Source organism: Sparus aurata, chromosome 1 (genome assembly GCF_900880675.1).
Source record: "Sparus aurata chromosome 1, fSpaAur1.1, whole genome shotgun sequence".
NCBI classification, from domain to species: Eukaryota; Metazoa; Chordata; class Actinopteri; order Spariformes; family Sparidae; genus Sparus; species Sparus aurata.
In genome coordinates this window covers 17805596-17811768 of record NC_044187.1, presented here as the reverse complement: position 1 = coordinate 17811768, position 6173 = coordinate 17805596, and positions in this window count along the sequence as shown.

Genomic DNA, 6173 nt, shown 5'->3' with positions numbered 1-6173 from the left:
CAGGGAAGTTTCAACAGAGGTCCAACACCAATTTGCGTGATTTAACGAGAGAAATTGCGATTTCCGGGTGATGACTCCTTTAAGGGATATAGGATATATAAACAAAAAGGCGAGCTTTATTAAATCAAAGCTGAATGCAAAAATCAAGGGAGCCAGGTACAAAGACAAAAGGGAACAAAAGGCAAAGTAGCAACCAAGGTAAAAACAGCAAGACAAAGTGCAAAGAAAAACACAAAGTTCAAACCAAAAATGCAAGAATCAAAGTCCAAAATAACACATACCATGGGGAGACTGGGAGGACATGACATGAACAGGAGCAGGCGCATGACCGGAGGCTGACGCAGACAGAGACAGACAGAATACAATGATCGGACAAGGAGTGAAGGGAAGACACAGACTAAAAACACAGACGCTGATGAACAGACGAGGAACAGGTGAGGAGGGAGGAGGCCAGGTGTGGTAATGAGGGGGAGGAGCACATGAGAAAACGTGAAGGGAACAATACAACAGACAGAGGGGAGAACATAGAAACTTAAAGGACACAGAGGGGCATGGAAAATCAAAACAAAGACACAACAAGACATGATACAAAAAACATAAATTCAGAGTCATTACAGATGGGAGCAAAGCACAAAGTCAGGGGATGTTGTCATTTAGTGTCAAAAGAAAGACGAGTCAGAGTAGATGGATGGCTCAACAAAACATTTCGACTTTGAGGTCCCATAACCTTTATTAATTTGTATTGTGTTTCCCCTAAACCCAGCCAAGTTGTTGTGCACTTTGACCTAACCAAATCGTAACCATAGTGTTGTCAAATTTATGACCAATATTGTACTCTGTTGTTTTATTTGGAGGACTTGTTGGTGTGTACAGTAATGTTTGGGATCAAAACTCTACTTTCCAAACACTTTATGTTAGTTAAAACTGAGGGGAGCAAAACAATAATCTGTAGATTAAAGGTTACCCACTCATATTATGGGTATGTTTTAGTATGTTTGGTAATTTTGGGTTGTTGGTCTGGGCTTTATATTTAGAATTGACAAGAGTCCTGCAACAATAACTTTCCAATACTATTGAATCCCATTAGCATGTTTTAACATATTATAAATGCACTAGAATGTTTACAGGTTGGAAAACTTATGCTGCAATCTTATGAAAACAGGACGGCTTAATCAGTGTTAAGATAGTACAAGCTACATCAGATTAGTCACTTAGCTGCCAATAAACAGCTTCGACTCAAGAGTTCTTCAAAACAGATTTAAGCTCCACTAATACCTCTGCAAATATTTAATTAATAACATATTTTGGATCAGCTATTCAGAACAGCTTTAAGAAGTAAAACACAATATGGCAAAAGAAGAACACAGAAAACTGTCACAATAAATCCAACGTGGATTCATATTCACCATCCTCAAAATAATATCATTTTTAATCCAGTGGGATTTAATTCACTATTATTAAACGTCTAGGAAGATGTAACTTAAATTGACTTGGATGGCCAATTTCAGGCATTACAGACATTAAATTAGAAACAGGGAGAGATTAGGTAAATTCTAATCAAGATTTATTACAGGTGCTAGACTAAAATTAATACTTACTAAAAGAGACAGTCGGGGGGTCAAATGTAAAGTGACAGCAGACTTTCATTTACTTCTCCCTCAAGCAGTTTCTCCTCCCTGCATCTTTAGCCCCCTCCCCCCTGAGTTGCGACTGCACTACTGCACTGAACTTTTGCCACACAGACTAATGAAGAGACTTAAAAAATCATATGTAATTAGCCACTGAATATTCATCAGCCCAAAACACAGCATGCCTCAGGATTTGTAGAATAGTATAAAATATTGATGCCTATGTAATGAGAGCAGCAGTTTATAGACGGAGGTGGGGACGAAGAGAACAGATGTTATTATGAAGTTTGATAAATTGGACAAACATTAATGCATCAGTTATGCATAAGCCAGAACACCTGACGCTTAGAGCCAGTTTTGTGCGATCACTTTCAAAGTTTAGTCGAGAACGTCTTGTTCGCTCTGTTCAGTTAGCTGAAAATCTGATAAAAGTTATGAATATTTATGCTTTTGTAATGACTTTTTGCCTACTTGGGTCTTGTTAACCTGTGGCAACTTCATTATTACTGACCCAGCACTGATATTTCTCTGTGACATTATGTAACAACGGGTATTCATATGCAGCATGGCACCAATGAGGTTTTGGACCGCAATCCACTTTTACACGTTTCAGTTGTGCCTTGACACAAGCATTTCTTAACAAGCTGAAATGTTGAAGCAAAAAAGCTAATATTACTTCTCGTCAGTCAGCAGGGAGGCCAGCTGGGCATCTGTCTTGCAATGCTTTATTTAGCAAAAAGCTCTCGCCAACAACTAAAAGCCAGCCTGAGATTGCTTGGGCACTCGCTCTTTTATCTCTTTAACCTCTTTTGTCGATGTCCTCCTGGGTCCCTTTGCCTCTGCTCTGATGTCTGTAGGGACACCCTACAAGCTAAGTATTTCCTTTGTCCAGTGTCACCCAGATTGTGTACCTGATGCTTGTTGTTGACAGCTTGTAAACAGTGATTTTTTAATCCAAACCAGATCATTTCCTAAACCCAAGCAAGTAATTTTAGTGCCTAAACGTAAGCAAGTACTTTTTTATGCTTAAATCTAAGCAAGTAGTTTTATTGCCTAAACCCAACAGAGCAGTCTTTTTACCTAAACCTAAGCATAAGGTTTTGTTGCCATAACCTAACCAAGCAGTTTTGTTATCTAAACCTAACCAAGCAGTTGTGTTGCCCAATCCTAACTAAGTACTTTCGTTGCCTAAACCCAATAACGTCATTTGCTGACTAAACCTAGCCAATTAGTTTTGTTGTCTCAACATAACCGAGTAGTTTTGTTGTCTAAACCTAACCGAGTATATCTGTTGCCTAAACCTAACCAAGTAGTTTTGTTGTTTAAACCTAACCAAGTAGTTTTGTTGCCTAAACCTAACTAAAGAGCGACAGACATCTGTAGATATTTGTTAAATACCGAAAGACGAGTCTAAAAGTAGACACCACAAAGAAAACTTGAATTTTACACAGGATTTGAACCCTGGTTACCAACATGAGAGTCAAGTGTGCAAGATCCATTCATCCAGCACACGTACAATGCAGCATCACATATATACATATATATATATATATATATATATATATATATATATATATATATATATATATATATATATATATATATATATATATATATATATATGTATACATATATATGTATGTATATATGTATATATGTATACATATATATGTATATATATATATATATATATATATATATATATATATATATATATATATATATATATGTATATATTTGTGGGGGGGGGGGGGTTGGTTGCCCAATTATGCTGTACAGTATAAAGCAGGGGTACTCAAATACAAATCTTAAAGGGCCACAAAGATTTTTTTCAGTGACTCAAAGGTCCATGTATTGAGGTCGGTCAGGCCACATGCAATAATACTGTAATATTCAAAAGAAAATGTCCTTTTCATTCTAAACAACAAAATACAAACTAAAATAAAATGTAATTCCCATTTTAACATAAATTAAAATACATAGTTGAATATTTCCTCTTTTTGTTTGCCTTCAAACATTGTGTCCATCACTTCAGTCATGCATTATTTTATTTCATTGTGACATAGATGTGACAAGAATCCTGCTTGCAGCTTGATATGACGATTTCAGTGCATTTATTTGTGTTGTGCTTATCTCTGAATTTGAGGAAATGTCTCTTCAAAGTTCCTATGCTTCATCTCATAATGCCGTTTCAAATTGGAAATCTTCACCACAGCTTCTCCTGGCATATTATAACGCCCCTTGTGGACTGTGGCGCAATGACTCTTGGGTATTCTGTTGGTGTTAATGTAATTATGGTTCGTGAATGTGTTTGTGAATAAGATGATATGTAAGATGGTTGTGGGTTAATCCATGTCATTTGTTCTGTGATTAAATAGTGTTGAGTTTTAACAAGGATGATAAAAATTTTGGCACCGTGAGTGAAAGGGTGTTTGCCGGGAGAAACTCCCCGTCCATGACATCGTTAGTGTACTAACATGAAGAAACTAGCTTAAAAGTTAATCTTTGTAAGGGCAAGTATTTGCTAACGCTGCGCTGTCAGATTCATTGACCTTGTCCTGGTTGGAGGGAGAATGAAAGCAAATTTCAAATTCAATGTCCTCTGAGTTGCCGATTTTCACTGTCAGCTTTATTGTAGCAGTTTACTTTGGAACACGCCATATTCAATCTCTTACCACTGGCAAAATGTTATAAAGTATAGCCCTCCTTTCCATGGGTATTAGCCTGGGTAAAAAACCTCCAATTATTTTGAATTCATGGTAATACAATTAAAAGGAGCCATGACTCTTGTGTGTGGGTATGGCAAAGACAACAAACAAACAAGGCACTGAGCTTAGTCTTGAAAATACTGGAATGCACTGTTGTAGTAAGCATTAATCCTATTTTTTTTTTTCCCAGAAACTAATAAGTGCTGTTTTACAGACAAATGAATGACAAAAACAGCTAACTGGAAGGAGCCCAGGCTATATTCCAGCACACCCATCTGTTTCCTGAAACAAATCCATTAGGTTTTTAATCTCTCATTTGTAGACCACATCGATTATGATGCAAGGACGTCACACAAAAGTAGAAAAGACATCGACGTCCATGCTGCGAAGGTAAAATATATAAAACTACAATATTTTGTTAAAGGTATTTGTGCAGGGGAAATGATGACCACAACGCTCCATCCATGCTGTCCATTTCAGAATTATACCCTGTCATCATTTTGGTGAGTGCTGATATTTCTCTGTGATGGCATTAATGTCCAACGGCAGCAGCCCTGCTGCCCTGATGGTCATTGATCACTGATATTTATGGGGAAAAATTGCTGAATCAGACAGGGGGCTTATTTTACTGCTACAATTGACAGAAAAAATATCAATACTCACAGAGAGACGGAGGCGGACTGAAATGAGCGAAATGATCAAGAGAAGATGTAGCTTGTTTTCATTAGGGAGTGGCTGATAACATCAGATGATTAATCACCATCCTCCCTGCCTCTGTAATTCTATGTGAGAATTACAGCAGAGGAGATCTGTAGCAACCAACCACAATAAACTATTCTCGCCAGTATAAATCAGTCTCACTCAGTACATGTTTAAAAGAGAAAAAAAGAAAGGAGAAAATGTTCAATGTTTTAGCTGGAAATGACTCACAGCCTCACTTTGGTTGATACTATTATGAAAGTGTGCGCAGTTGAAAAAAAGCGACCATTTATACAAGCAATGGACATTTTATTTTTGCTTGTTAAACGAGGGAGACGGGGAAAAAAGGTATCTTTGAAGTTTGCCTTAATCCTTGAAACAAAATGGTTCAGAAAACAAGCATCATACATAATGCATGGTGCATTTCTCTCACACATGATTCAAGGTTTTTTTTTTGTCTTTAGTTCTGCTGGAGGCACATGAAAAAAGAGCTTGCACAAAGTAAAGGCTCATGTTTTTCTGCGTTTGTAGTGGACTAGGCCACACTGCTCTTACAATGGCCCCGTACACTAGGCTGGTTCGATTTCCCTAAGGATATGAAGGCTATCATATCACACGGCACTTCCTTTCAACTCTTTTCCAGTTAAATTTATCGAGTATAAACAGGGTTCAGATCCTCAACAAGAATTTCTGCTTTGTGCAATTCAAAAGCGAAGGTTTTCAGCCCCCAATAAACATGTTGAGAGTGTAAATCAGAGAACACCTCAGTCTGAGATTTTACACACTGCGGCATGTAGATCGTGTTTCAAATCACAGGGAGAATCACTCTGCTGGGACTTCTGACTGTGGCGAGGGAGGGTAGGAAATTAATTAGATATAAAAGCATCTGTCATTTAATGCTATATCTGACTTTTTCATTAGATTTTAAAGACTGCTTCAGTTTCAAGCACCTGTTAATGTTGCCATCAACCTGTATACTGCTGGTCTCCTAGGGACCTTACTGTTTTTTTTGTTTTGTTTTTTTATGTAACTTTCTGAATAAACATTGTTTTTCTAAGGTTTTCTAACAAACAAAGTTTTAGTTCATGAAGGTTTAGTGTGCTGTCACAGTGATATGATGGCAAGGTCCTGGTGAGTT